This window comes from Callospermophilus lateralis, chromosome 1 (assembly GCF_048772815.1).
Source record: "Callospermophilus lateralis isolate mCalLat2 chromosome 1, mCalLat2.hap1, whole genome shotgun sequence".
Taxonomy (NCBI): domain Eukaryota; kingdom Metazoa; phylum Chordata; class Mammalia; order Rodentia; family Sciuridae; genus Callospermophilus; species Callospermophilus lateralis.
The window spans coordinates 82,773,787-82,787,868 of NC_135305.1; positions in this window are offsets into that span (position 1 = coordinate 82,773,787).

Sequence of the window (14,082 nt, forward strand, 5' to 3'; positions counted from 1 at the left end):
TTCAGGACATTAGAAAATAAAAACAAAAATTCGTTTAGAAAGTAGAATAAAATATCCAAGAGTTAGAAAAGGGCAAACAAAAGATAAGAAAAATTTTAAATAAACTTGGAAAATCCAATATCTGCATAATAAGAGTCAAAAAACTACAAATGAGAGGAATGGAGGGGGGAAATCATCAAATAATGATATCAAAAGAAAATTTTCTGGAATCAAAGGAAACATTTCTCCAGATGGTGAGGTCCACTGAGACTCACCTGGCATGACAAATGAAAGAAACACACCGAGATTCATCTCTGTGGTATTTGAGAACATCAGGTCTAAAGAGAACTGCACGTTCCAAGAAGATAATACAAGTCACATAGAAATTATTGGAAAGAGATTGGCATTGCAGGTGAGATAGAACTGTAGTTGAGAAAATGGATTCTGAAGCTAAGCAACTACCTGAATTTGTAACTCAACTTACTAGTTGTGCAACTTTGGATGAATTACTTAACCTCTCTGGCCTCATTTCTTCATCTCTAAAATAGAGATAAGAATATCTCCCTTATATATGAGGTGATAGATATAAAATGCTTAAAATAAAGCTAGGTTCATAGCAAATATTATGTAAGCACCACACACACACACACCTCTAGGGTTCTCAATAGCAACACTGGACGCTAGAAGACCATGGAACACTACCTTCAAAGTTCTGAGAATGAACCTTTCAAATCCAGAATTCTATACCAATGAAGAGACAAATGAAGTGTGAGAGTAGAATAAAGACATTTTTTTAAGAGAGAGAATATTTTAATTTTTAGTTTTCAGTGGACACAAACACATATTTTTATGTGGTGCTGAGGATCGAACCCAGCGCCCCACACATGCCTGGCGAGCGCGCTACCACTTGAGCCACATCCCCAGCCAGAATAAAGACATTTTGAGACGTATAAAAAGACAGAATTTGATTTCCCTTAAGTAAAGGAAAGTATCTTCCTTTATCAGGAAGATACTATTTTCAGGAAGATACTATTTACTTAAAACCAGTAAACTTTAAGACAGAAAGCAGATAACAGGATTCAAAAAAAAAAAAAAAAAAAAATTCCCAAAGTGACAGTGAAGGGAAGTTTCAGGATGTCAATGACCCTTCAGGCATCCAGTCCTAACACAGAAGATAGAGGGTTCCAGGAGACAGGCCCCTGCAGGGGTGAATATAGACTAGATACACTTTAGATTTTAAAAATAATAATAGGTAATTAAAAATACAACAAAAATATTTTAATTTTTTGTTGTATTTTTAATTGTTAAGAGGCTTTTTGTGTTCTCCAAAAGCTCCTGTTAATACAGGAATAGTCAGAGGTAAATGATTAGATTATGAGAGCTATGACCTAACCAGTTCACCTAGTATGAATGGACTGGTAACTATAGGTAGATGGGGAGTGCCTGGAAGAAGTGGGTCGCTGGGCACATCTGCCCCTGTGGCTCTCCCTATCTCCCTCTCCCTGCATGATGGGCTACCTCACTGGACCCAGAGTGATGGATTCGGCCAACTATAGACTGAGACCTCTGAAAACCTGAGCCCAAATAAACTTTTCCTTCTCTTATGTATTCCTGTCAGGTATTTTGGTCATAGTGATGCAAAAACAAACTCAAACAATAGGCATGTGACAAAGAGTGCACTTGGGGAAACAGTAATGACACAGAAAATCAAGCAAATAAAAAATAAAACAGCTTTTAACAAACAATGACTAAACTATGCTCCCTTTCTTGCACACCCTTTGTTTTTCCTGGAGTTAAAAGCTGTTTTTTTTTTTTTTTTTTTTTTTAAAGAGAGAGAGAATTTTATTATTTATTTTTTAGTTTTCGGTGGACACAACATCTTTGTTTGTATGTGGTGCTGAGGATCGAACCCGGGCCACACACATGCCAGGCGAGCGTGCTACCGTATGAGCCACATCCCCAGCCCCCTGTTTTATTTTATTTTATTTTATTTTTTATTTTTTTTTTTTTTGAGAGAGAGAGAGAATTTTTTAATATTTATTTTTTAGTTCTCGGCGGACACAACATCTTTGTTTGTATGTGGTGCTGAGGATCGAACCCGGGCCGCACGCACACCAGGCGACCGCGCTACAGCTTGAGCCACATCCCCAGCGCCCCCTGTTTTATTTTTTATCTGCTTGATTTTTTTTATCTGCTTGATTGTGTGTGTGTTAGTTGTAGATTGGCACAATACTCTTTATTGTATTATTTATATTTTTATGTGGTGCTGAGGATCAAACCCAGTGCCTCACATATGCTAGGCAAGCGCTCTGCCACTGAGCTACAACCCCAGCCCCTGTATATCTATATATATTTGTACTGAGGATTGAACCCAGGGGTCCTGACCTACATCCCCAGTCCTTTTTCATTTTAAGACATGCATAGATAGATAAGACAGATAGAATTGAAAATTAAGGAAATAGCAAAAGGAGCATATAGTTTAAAAACATGGAGATAAGTAAACACAGTAAATACCTGGGGATTCAGTTAAAAGAGGTGAAGTTGATATTTTCTGACAGATGGGACTGGTGGGTCCAGGAGAGCAGGGGCAGGAAACTTCTGGTGTTTCAATATAAGTCTTTTAGTGTTATTAGTCTTTTTAAACCACATACATGGATAACTTTGGTAAAAATTAACTTCTAACTTAAAGAGAAACAATAGAAAAAATTCAATATTAGTAGTAGTTATGTGAGGACAGTATGATTACAGGTAACTCAAGTTTCATTCTATGTCATTTCTATATTATCCAACTTTTCTGCAAAATTATGAGTAAGTTTTATAATTTATAAAGTACATTTTATTTCCAAAGTGAAATCAAGATGAAGAGAACTTGTAAGTTTGATTAAAAATGATTTTTCAAAGGAAAGCAAAATTTTGACTCATAAAAATATAAAATGAATACATGTCAATGAGTATTCGAAGGAACCAATATGATGGTACAACTGAGGAGAACTACAAATTCAAAGAAGTCAAAGCGCTATAAATTTGAATACAGTAAAAAAACGTTGCAATGAATTTGCAAAAATTGGTTTACGCATAAGGCAATAATCAGTTGAACTCTGTAGACAAATTATTTGTATTCCTATAAATAAGAATTATTTAAATAGCTCTTCCTTTTTCTATGATTTTTTAAGGAGTTGTAAAATCAACAAGGGTACATGCTCCTACAGAATCAGATCATTCTCAGAGGCCCCCAGTGTTCATTTGAAAGGCTTTTGTCTGTTTGAAATTCTTAATTTTTTTTACAGGTAGTGAAGGGCTAGTCCTTTCATGAAATCTTGTGTCACAAAGTCCTGTCTCATTATTCAATAGTGGAATGCAAGTTTGGTTGTGAATTCCTAAAAGTCAAAGAATAAAATGAAACTGGCTATAAGTTTATCGGGATACCCAGTAGGGCTTAAAATATTTCAAAGCTGAGGAAGTTTCATTTGATTTTAAATTACGGGTGATTTTTCTCTGGAGGCTAAATAAAGATCAATTCACCTTTGTAGCCAGCTCCCTCTGTTTGAGAGAAAATTAACAAAATAATTATATTTATGCTTATATTTGTGTAAACAAATCACAAATTATATTTGTGTAAACAAATTTTCTAAGAACATCACTGTTCTTAGAAAACCCTACGAGGTTGCCATTAACTCAAACAGTTAGGTTAAGTGGTGTAATAAGTAAGGGAAATAGGTTCATAATAATAGCATCTCCTAAGAGTTGTTTCCTTTTTCATTCCTTTCTACATGGATTTAGACTAAACCATCTCTGAATATATTAGATTTTGAGAGGCAATATATGTATCTTTTTATACATACCTTCTCCTAAGAAAGAAAAGATTGGATTCACCAGGAGCCTATGAAAATCTGAGCTCTTTATGTCAGGCTACACTGGAAGGGGACTAATTTGTCTGGTCTGAAGTATAGGGGTCACTCACAATGTTTTTTAAAATGTTTCTTAACATGACCCACTTTGGGACTTGCACTGTCAATTATTGGAATTTCTTTCAAGCTGCAGAAGCTAGAGCACACACTACAGTGCAGATTTCCCTGTAGTCATATTCCCCCTAGTGATATATGTGTTGAGCATTCTGGAACTTTCTCTGGGAAAAGAAAGGAAAAAAGATGATCAAGTGTTTCTTTCCCAGAGTGAACCTTGGGAATTATGGGTCTTTTTCATATGTGTAAGGAAAAATTAGAACTTGAACATCTATCAATCGAGGATTGGATTTTTAAAAAATTATAAATATTTCAAACAATGGAATACCACATGGACAAGAAATAGAATGTGGGTGGTATACTATATGAATGGACGTGGAGAGTCATTATGTGGTTAAATGGGGAAAACACTGGTTACAGAACAGTGTTTAGATGAGAGTACTCCATGTTTGTGTTCATTCATTCATTCAGTGAATATTTCTTAGGCATCTTAATGGTTAGGATACAACAGCAAAATAAAGTCCCTATTCTCATGGAGTGTGCCTTATAGTAAATGAAGGCAAACAATAAACAAACAAACAAAAAATCATGGTTGGAGATGTAACTCAGTGGTGGAGTGCTTGCTTAGCATGCCTGAGGCCCTGGGCTGGAATCCCCTGCACTGTCAAGGCAACAACAATCACATCAAGCTTCCAAAGAAAACTGGAGCAGGTTAAGACAAATGACATGGTTGTGGATGCATATGGGTAGTAGAGGCCTCTCCGATTGAGTCACATTTGTCCTGAGATTATAGCCACATGTATATAGTTGTTTCTGTAAGGATTGTGTTTGGGACTCTAACAGAAGCCAAATGTAGTGGCTTCAACATTCTTGGGTTGTGTATCTCATGTGAAAATGGAAGACAGTGCAGAGTTGGTGCAGCTGCTCCAAGAACCAAGTGTCCACTCTCCTTCCAGACCCTCAGGCCGTGTCCTCCATGTACAGGCACATAAGAGGATAGTTGCCACTGAAGGGTTCACACCACACTCCAGGTAGGATGAAGAGAAAAGGGCAAAGCATAAAAAGTCATAGAACAGCTGGGTCTTTTTCCTTTTTCTTTGCTCAGGGAGATGATAGTTTCTCAGAAAGCCTTCTCCTTAGACTTCTGCTTACCTACCACCGGCCAATGTAGTCACATGTGACAATACCTCCTCAGTTTGGTTTCTCAGTTGGGCACAGGCTGAATGCAAGCACAGGCATAGGGCAGGGACCTGGCAGTGTCTGCTCCATGTGAGCATCTAAGACCAAAAGTACGCATCCCAGGTAGGACTTGTGTCTGGGGATGGTATTCCAAGTGGCCCATAACATCTTCTTTATGTTCTTGTCTTTGTGTAACATTTAGAACTTTATTCTGTCTGGTAAGAAAGTTAGATCTGTGGATCCCACCCCAGATACTGATTCGAAACTGTGGGACTAGAAATCTGCACATTTACTAGTTCTCCAGGTAATTCTGAAGGAAGGCTGAGAACCAGTGCACTATATTATAAAATCAGCATAGATCAAAGGATATGTGCATTTCGACAGGGTAGGGAAATTGATGGCAAGGCCAAGATTTTATTCAGGCCAACAAGTATTTTTCATAGTTACAAGTATAGTCTAATTAATGAACGTGTCAAATGTTTTTTCCTTCTTTTGAATCATTGACATTTATTTGGGCAAGAAGATTTTGGAGCTGACATTCGGAAAAGAGAAAAAAGAAAAAAAAAACTCATGTTGGATTATTTCTTCTACCTCTTTTGTGTGTTTCATCTTCCAAATTTACAAAAATGATATTAGAGTTGCTATTAACTTTTTTTAAAAGAAGTACTTGTTTGAACAATATCCTGGGGAAAAGGTGAATTTTCTTCACTGAACGCAGGGCATAATTTCAGAATCTAGGACACTATTGTATTCTTTAAGTCCTCTTAAGTATGAGAAAAGAGAAAATAGAATATGAGGTAGTGGTGGGGTAGAGGAAAGCAGAACTGGGGCAGACAGGCTCAATATCTCAAGAACTTGAACCATTAAAGAAAATAGGGGCTGAAAATTGTAAACCATGTTCTTTCTCTTCCCAATGATGAGTGGGCATGGAAGGAGAAAGGACAGATGATACCAGTTTGATGGAGAATGGCACGGCAATGAGGTTAACTTTTAGGCATTGTTAAATCCCTAATGCTAACACCTGAGCCTTTCCACAGTAAAATGTAGTTTCTGGTGTTGCATAAACACCATAATGATTTTATTTTCTTATTTAAAAAATATATTTCTGGTTGAGTCTTAATTATCAGGTTATGTATAAATGAGTATGGAAACATGTAGCACCTGAATGTCAACTCATTGGATTGGAAATAAAATGTCCCTTGCTTTTTAAAGAGAAAAAAAAATTAAATATTTTCTTGCAAAAGTTTTACATCCTTAGGTAGATCCTGAATTATATCATTGTTTCTACATATGCAAGAGGTCGACAAACGCATTATTCAAATTTTATCAATCAGAACAGCCATCCAGAAAAATGACATGTAAGTCATAAAAGATTAGATTTTCATAGAATTTTAATAATTGATTCCTTCTCTTTGTGAGATTGCACAGACTAAAAACTAGGACCTGAGTCAAAGCACAGGTCCCCAGTGAAATCGGCCAGTAGGCTGTCATTGCTGTTGTTTTCTAAAATAAACTACTCGTCTAAGTTCACAGATTTTTTAGACCACTGAGTGGTACGTCTCTCTAACATAATCAAACATGAGTGGTCAGAGTCAAAACCTGCCAGGAGTGATGAGTTTGGATAAAGTAAAACTGAAGAGAAACATTTGAATCTGTCCTGTACCCACTGAAAAATATCTGGATACTAATGAATCCCTTCTGTTTCATAAGTTACATTTATAATTTTTCTATAATTGGATTGAAGGGTTAATCATTCATGAAGAGTAGATCAATCAGAAGGAAAGGCTGAGGGAAAATGTCAGGAATCCGGTGAGATGCCATATGATCATTGTGTTAGAATGGTGCTGGGCACGTGGCCAGCACTCAATATCAGCTGTTATTATTATCATTTCTGAAATAGTTATTTTAATATCAAATGTCGCTTTTTAAAATAAATACAGTTTAATTGTTGCGTTTAAATACATCCCACTGGGCTGGGGATGTGGCTCAAGCGGTAGGGCGCTCACCTAGCATGTGTGCGGCCTGGGTTCGATCCTCAGCACCACATACAAATAAAGATGTTGTGTCTGCCGAAAACTAAAAAAACAAATATTAAAAATTCTCTCTCTTAATAAATAAATAAATAAATACATCCCACTGTTAAGTGAAAATGTATTAGAGTTCAATTTTCTAAATTATGCTCTCCTTTAGGACCCTCCCCTCCTCTTGGCAGATTTTATAGAATCTGAAGATAGGAATAGAACACAGGTGCTCCAAGACAGTTGGGGAGCCCAAAAAAGTAACACACCTATTGTGATGGACACACCTAAGGTGATCCCAAAGGGTCACACTCCCCTCCTCTGGAGGGTGGGAAGGATCTTTGCCTCTATGTCACTCCCATGATTAGAGAAAGAAAGAGAGCAAGACCAAAAGTGGAAGAGAGAGCAACTCCATCAAGAGCTGGACAGACACCTGAAGTAAAACTGAAGAGAAACATTTGAATCTGTCCTGTACCCACTGAAAAATATCTAGATACAAATGAAACTGCCTAGGGTAAACTGCCTCGGGCACAGGTCACTATGGAGGGGACTGCGGGGGTCCTTTACTGGTGGGGTCGGGATGGCTAGAGGTAGATTATTCCCAGACCCTCCACATGAGACGCTGTAGCCAAGGCTTCTATTGCTCCCTGGAGAGACTGCACAGGAGACCCAGCTGAGCCATGACTGGACTTCTGACCCATGGTAGCAAAGAGACAATAAATGTGCATTCTAGTGTGCTAAATTTGTGGCAACTTATTACACAGCAATAGAAGATGAATACATCTGCCTTCAACTGTGGTTTCAGTTATGGACTGTATTCTGTTCCCCAAAGAGATAGTGAAGACCTAACCCTCAGTACCTGGGATCTGTACTCTATCTATTGCAGATGATTGAGTTAAGATACAGTCATTAGCATGGGCCCTCATCCAACTGGACCAAAGGGGAAATTTCAACAGAGAGACAGATGCATGCAGGGGGAAGATGATAAGGGGATGTAGGGAGAATGTCAGCTACCAGCCAAGGTATGCCCGAGGCTACTAGACGCTAGGAGGGAGCATGGAATGATTCTTCTCATGGCACCTGACGGCACTGCCAACACCTTGACTCTGGCCTGCAGAACTGTAGGCCAATACCTTTCTGTTGTTAAAGCCACCCTGTTTGTGGCACTTTGTTATAGATGCTCTAGATAATGGGCAGGAAGCTGGAAAGAGCTGCTTCTCATTCATGGCTGGAAAGAAGGGACTAGAAAGATGAGGATTCATCTCGTTCATTCACTCCCTCATCCATTCAACAGACAAGGCACCTTCCCTTCCCCAAGTGTGGTGCCACATATTCCCTACTGGGTGCCTGTGCAGTGAGGTCAGAGACCAGAGCCCTCAGGGCAGCGCTGTGCCATCCAGCGGACGGGGTACAGCCAGCACAACTCAGTCCAGACATATATGTGCTAGACCAGAGGACACCCAGGGTGTGTGGCACTTTTGGGAGAAGCAGTTAATGCCACATGGGGGCAGGAAGTAAGTCTACTAAAAAAAAAGGATTGTGGAATAGAGAGAGGAAAAAGGAGAAGGGAAAGGGTGGACAGAAGATAGGAAATTATCCCTTCAAAGGATGGAGGTATAAAAGAGCAGAGATATTCCAAGCACTACATGCAGTTCCCCAGGGCCAGGGCTTCATTGTGCTCATGGAAATGAGGCAGAGTGCTAATGTGTATTGCACTGAAGGACAGGAACTGTATCCTGAAAGCTTTGGGAGCACTGAGGAACCTTGCAGAAGCCAGTGACAGATGAGATTGTGATGGAGAGCCCCAAATCAGTCATAGCAGAATATTTAGGAGACAGAATTGATCGAACATGGAGGATGGTTACAGTAGAGAAGTGAAGAAAAGAGAAGGGTCTAGAATGACTTCATGTTTCTCCTGGTGAACAAGTGGGGGCTGTACCCTCCCCAGGCCAAGATGATAGGGAGAGATACAGGTAGACTGGGAGGGAGATGAGATCAGCAGCCAGCACCCATTGCCCCTCTCCTCCCTTGCTAAAGAGAGCCCCAGAAACCTCCCTTCTCTGAGGCATCATGAGTTAGGGGTGGGGGAGTTAACCCTGTCAACTCTAGACACATACTGATACAGTAGCCAACAGTCACATGTAGCCACTGCTTACTTGAATGTGGCTAATTCAAACTGAGATATATTTTGAGTGCAAAATATATGCTAGAATTCTAACTAAGGAGAGGAAAAGAATATAAATATCACAATAATTTTTTTGGATTTGGGGGTATTATTATTATTATTATTTTAATTTATTTTTGAATTATAATTCTTAATACACTATTATATCATAATTTATTTTTATATTAATTTATGATGAGATAATATTTTGGATATATTGGGGTTAAGAAAATATGTTATTAGAACTAATATTACTTACCTGATCCTTTTTTTGAGAAACCTGACTGCTAGAAATTTATATTTAGGTCAAGTAGATAGCACAGGTCTAGGCCAATCATGGTGGGCCCAGACTCTTATCTAAAAGTGAAGGGTTTAGATAGATATGTGCCTATATATCCCCCTTTCTGACCAATGAAAATTGTGGGTTGGCAGCAAGGTTTCTGGGAGGGTTTTCCTTGATCTTAAAGTGCAACATAAGACAGGGAGGGACATTACTGTCTCTGCTATGAATATTGTCCTCAGTGCACTACCTGGTGCAACGGCAGCCATTTGGAGACCTTGAGAATAGCTGTCGTAAGAAAATAAACTAGAGTAGAGAAGTGGAGAAAAACTGTGTCCTTGATAATAAAATTGAATCCTTGAGATTTTTATATTATGTTATGATAGGGTTTTTTTTTTGTTGTTGTTGTTTGTTTGTTTGTTTGTTTGTTTTGTACTGGGAACTGAACCCAGGGGTACTTTACCACTTTACTATATCCCCCAATTCTTTTTACATTTTATTAAAGTAAGGTCTTGCCAAATTGTCAGGGTTGGCCTTAAACTTGCAATCCTCCTGCCCTAGTCTCAGCCTCCTAAATTGCTGGGATTTTATAGGCATGCACCCCTGTGCCTAGCTAAAATTATGTTTTATGTTAAATAAACATTATTAAATCTATATTTGATTTTCTATAACTTGCAGACAAAGCATTGATCCATTTGTTGATAAGTGTCAGAAGGCTGTTACCTTTGTATGTGTTATCCCTCTCCTGCATTGATACTGAGGTTTTCCTCTGAAAACAAAGGCAGAAATTGGAGAAATATGGGGATAATTGTTTGGCCATCTATTCTAAAACACCATCATCTTTGTGCCTAGGAGGAGAAAAACATCTTCATAACTGAAACAGCCTAAGTAAAACAAAACGTTTTCCCATTACTAATGTATCTCCCCACCACCACCACCCTGCAACTGTGACTAAGGGTTAGACCCAGGTAGGGCAAAATAGACCTCTCTGTAGGAACACACATGCACTTCTCCTGAGCTCTGCAAAGACCGGGAGGAGCCGCCTCTGGCCAGCTGCCATTCTCCAAACCATGTCAGACTTGGTCATCACTGTCTACAAAAACGCTTTATGTGGCTTCATGGAGAAGGTGGCTGAATGCGATAATCACACTCTACTGCAGTTTTGGAACCAGTATTAAAAAAAATCTAAACTTCACAGATCTTTCTTCTGGTTCTTGATTATATACTAACGCGAACACTTGAGTGTCGGTGACTTTGACTCAACAATCAACTGCTTCCTCTCTTGGCCTTCCCCAAGGTCTAAACATAATAATAAGCAGCCAACATCACAAGTGAGAAACGCTGGGACTCTGGTCTGGGCCTAAGGCATGTGACAGAGGAGAAGGAAGCAATGGAGAGAAAACAGAAAAGGGGCAGGAACTCAGCACCGGAGCTGCCCGAGGCTGCGGAGCTCTTTGGCCCAGCCGCTTCCCAGCAAGGCGAGGTCCTGGGCCCAGAGAGGAGAGGCACTGCCGGCTCCTTGCGACCTTCCTTCCTTCCACGTGCTTTGAATGCTGGCCATGGACATCCAGTGCCAAACACCACGCTGCAGATGGCAAGAGGCACGTGGCCTTGCCCTCTTGGGGCTCAGCACCAGCTGCTGGAGTCCAGATCAAACCCAAGTCAGGGACTTTTGTTTGGTTCTCATTTTCTTTTGTTTTGCTTTCCTCCTAAATCACTGCCTCTCTCCATCCCTGATATGAATCAGTACTGGCTCTCAGACTAGTTCTGCTTTATGTCTGTGCTTATGGGGTTTGGTCACCATTAGATGAAGAAAATAAACCAATAAATTATGGCTCAGATATTATTCTGGTGAAGGTCTGAGTCTCTCTCTCTCTCTCTCTCTCTCTCTCTCTCTCTCTCTCTCTCTTCCTCTCTCTTGCCTCCTTCCCTCCTACCCTCCTTTCCTTTTTTGTTCCTTCCTTCCAACATATATTATTTCCCTGAGCATATTTATCATTCTTTATCACCTTGACCTTGGGAGTGATGAAGACATTTCTGTTTGGGATCACAATCCGTTCAGAACTAGAATAAGTGCCATCCACTGACCCTTCTCACACTTCTCTGAAATGTTTACTTGAAATGTAGCTATCCTTTGGGGAAATATGAAACAGGGCAGAAGTGCCTCCTTTGTCCTTCCCGGAGCCTGGGTTGATGCACCAAAGTTAGAACAGCTGAAGGAAGGCAAAAACCCAACACATTTAAAAGGACACTCAAAGATGGGCCAACAGAAAGGTCAGCTGGGGGGTGGGGCTTTCCTCCCTTGACTCCCCTGACCTAGGAATTCCAAGTTCCCTCTTCCCTCTGTCCAGCCCCAGTGGGGAACAAAAAAACAGGTCTGGAGCTCACACCCTGGAACCAGGCCCAGAGGCCAACAGAAGACAGGCCCAGGGGGGCTGGGAGGGGGCACATCTGATGTAGGGGTGGCCCAGGAGCACAAGAGAATGGGAGAGCAGAGGGACAGGGAAAGAAGAGAGAGTTAAAAAGAAAGAATGTCCCCTCAGAGGTGGTGGAGGGCTGCCCTGTGTGCCTCCAGGTGCCACATTGTACCAGCAAGCCCTGTGCACTCCTCAGCATGGTCCAGTCAACAAGCTCCTAACCAGCCTCTTCCTTCCACCCTGTCCAGTGCACCACCACTATCCACCAGGGCCACTGCTTCCTAAATGTTCTCCCTATTTCCACTCCTTCCTCGTTAGATTACACTCCCCATATGCAGGCAGAATGATCTTTTAAAATCATAAATCAGATGGTAAAGGTCCCAGTAGCTTTCCATAAGCACCAACTAAGTCTGTGATCTGATCCCCAAGTTCCTCCCTGGTTTTATATATCACCACTTATACCCTAGTTCCCTTAAACAGCCACACTAACTTTCTGTTTTTTGCATATCCAATGACATTCTTGCCCAACTTTGCATTTCCTGTTCCCTCTCCCTCCAGCTCCTGCCATGACTGTCTGGTCATTCAAAGTCTCAGTTCAATGTAAATACTAGGTGGCCTTCTCCGACCACCAGGGGCCAACATCTCTTTTCACTATCTTTATACCACTCATCGCTATTTCAAGTTGTCTTGTTGATTTTTTTAAACCTATTTTTTTGGGGTTTTTTTTTAGCCAACAAGACTGAAAATTTTAGGACAATGAAGGGACCATGCCTATCTTGTTTAAGGTTAGAGCCTGACACAGAGCAAATGTTCCATAAATGTTTTGGATGAATGAATGAAAAAAATGTAGGTAACCCCAGGGATTCAAAATGAAGACTCCACACCAGGATTCCCATTTTGCAAATAAACAAAGGACATCCAGTTATAATTGAATTTTAGATGAATAACAACTGCATGTAATAGCAAATTAGTTATGTCCCAAATATTGCATGCATTCAGAGTTTATCTCAAATTCAAATGAGCTGCATGTCTTACACCCAGACCAAATAAGGAGCTGGCGTGAGTTGAACAGAGCAAAGGAGACCCTCCTGATCTTGGCTTTGTAGATCCTTATGGTTGGAATGGATGTGAACTGATACAAAATGGTGTTTTGGGTTTTTTCATACTGTGTGTGTGTGTGTGTGTGTGTGTGTGTGTGTTTTCAACTAATGTAAAACATTTTGAGTAATAGGTTTACTATCTTGTCTTTGCTGCACAAATATAGTACAGGGAACAGGATATATAGTAGTATATGATAGCGCAGGAGCTGGGGATAACAGTACAGGGATATGTGGCTTGTTTCAAATGACACAAGGGCCCCAGGCAGCCCCTCTGCTGACAGAGCACTGTCCCTGCTCAAGCCCTTTCTCATCTCCCAGAGAAAAGGAGCCCTGAAGGTGAAATTTCATAAAATGGAATGCTTAATAAATCAAATTTTTTTCACTTGGACTTTGTGACTGAAAGGAAAGCTCATTATTTCTCACAGAATTATTTTCAGTTCTTTTAATCTCAAAAATATCCAACCCAGAATTGTAATGCATTCCATTGTCATTTATAAATTTAAAAAATTATACAAGAAAAAAAATCCAACCCAGTACCTTTATAAGTAAACCAAATTATGTACACTCCAGTATGATCCTCTTGTATCCATAAAGTAGTTTCAAATATGTAAAGCACATTAAAAAAGTTGTACAGACTTCAATTTCCTCCACAAGTTCTATTTTTGTGCAAAGGATTTTTTTTATTTTTGCCATGACTTCAAAATATGATTTCAGAAATCATAAGATCCACTGAGAAGTGACCCAGCAGTATGATCCAGGAAGACTGTAGAAAATTTTAGGACAATGAAGGGATCATGCTTATCTATGTCCTCAGGTGAGGACACAATATATTTATTTATTTGTTTATTTATTTATTTACTTACTTATTTGTTTGTTTTTATGTGGTGCTGAGGCTCAAACCAGTGCCTCACATGTGCTAGGCAAGCGCTCTACCACTGAGCGAGAGCCCCAATGAAAGTACACGTCTTTGTACATGAGACAAG